The following is a 1,823-nucleotide window of genomic DNA, read 5'->3' on the forward strand; positions in this document are numbered from 1 at the left end:
TGTGAGTGACCGGGTGAGTGTGTGAGGAACAGGGTGAGTGTGTGAGTGACCGGGTGAGTGTGTGAGTGACTGGGTGAGTGTGTGAGTGACCAGGTGAGTCTGTGAGTGACCGGGTGAGTCTGTGAGGAACAGGGTGAGTCCGTGAGTGACCGGGTGAGTGTGTGAGTGACCGGGTGAGTCTGTGAGTGACTGTATGAGTGTGTGAGTGACCGGGTGAGTGTGTGAGGAACAGGGTGAGTCTGTGAGTGACCAGGTGAGTCTGTGAGTGACCGGGTGAGTCTGTGAGTGACTGTATGAGTGTGTGAGTGACCGCGTGAGTGTGTGAGGAACAGGGTGAGTCTGTGAGTGACTGGGTGAGTGTGTGAGTGACCAGGTGAGTCTGTGAGTGACCCGGTGAGTTTGTGAGTGGCTGTATGAGTGTGTGAGTTACCAGGTGAGTGTGTAAGTGACCATATGAGTGTGTGAGTGACCATATGAGTGTGTGAGTGACCGGATGAGTGTGTGAGTTACCAGGTGAGTGTGTGAGTGACCGGGTGAGTGTGTGAGTGACCGGGTGAGTGTGTGAGTGACCGGGTGAGTTTGTGAGTGACCGGGTGAGTGTGTGAGTGACCGGGTGAGTGTGTGAGTGACCATATGAGTGTGTGAGTGACCATATGAGTGTGTGAGTGACCGGATGAGTGTGTGAGTTACCAGGTGAGTGTGTGAGTGACCGGGTGAGTGTGTGAGTGACCGGGTGAGTGTGTGAGTGACCGTATGAGTGTGTGAGTGACCGGATGAGTGTGTGAGTGACTGGGTGAGTGTGTGAGTGACTGGGGTGAGTGATACTTTGTGTCCTCCCGTCCAATTAAACAAGAGCAACACTGCCAGGGAACAGCAGGTTGCTCCCAGCACGGCTCCGGGAGGAAGAGTGTCCTGGGTGACCTCAGACTGGATTTTACAGAGACAAGGCAGCCACCAAAATGAAACTGGACACTTCTTTTACAGTGTTCCTACTTAAATTACCTACTTGTTTGTCCACTCATGGTCCATCCCCTGACCGCAAGTGCACTCAGTGAGCCCCTTTCACCCTGTTCTCCAACGATCGGAACCCTAGTACCTCCACCTGGGTGCTGGATCATTCTCAGCGCTGTAGTGACACCGAGGTGGTGGTGTGTTAGTGTGTGTTGTGCTGGTACGAGTGGATCAGACACAGCAGTGCTGCTGGAATTTGTTTTAACACAGTATTCTATTCAGTTTGCATCAGTTGAGCACTTCCTGTTCAAACACATAAATAAACAGGGTGAGATAATAAATGTCTTTTATTAAAGAAATAAAAAAGGGATGTATTTATCATAAGGGCCCTTTAACTACACTAAAGAAATGATGTAAATAAGAGAATAAACTAGTTTATTTATAAACAAAGAACAAAAGCAATGTGATGTCAGAACATCTGGACGTCTCTTTCCACAGGGTTTCTAACCAACAAATACCTTGTATCTCCATTTGTTTTCAGGTTTTTTTCATTCAGATATGTATTATTTGCACCCATCTTATTGACAGCGTGGGCACAGCTGCGGTGTACAGTATGAAGCAGTGAAACCTAACGATGGCCAAGTCCCAAACCCATAGTCAGAACCGGGTGTGTTGGTCGGATGAGGCAATGTGAGGCCAGCGAGGCAGTATGTGTGTTGGTCGGATGAGGCAATGTGAGGCCAGCGAGGCAGTATTTTGAGGTGCCTCTGGAAGACTAACTCACACCCACACACACTCCTCCACACACTGCACTGCTCTAATGAGATGTCAATCGTTTGTGAATAATAAATAAAGCTCTAATTACCTGCCAA

This window comes from Hoplias malabaricus, chromosome 18, assembly GCF_029633855.1.
Source record: "Hoplias malabaricus isolate fHopMal1 chromosome 18, fHopMal1.hap1, whole genome shotgun sequence".
Lineage (NCBI taxonomy): Eukaryota > Metazoa > Chordata > Actinopteri > Characiformes > Erythrinidae > Hoplias > Hoplias malabaricus.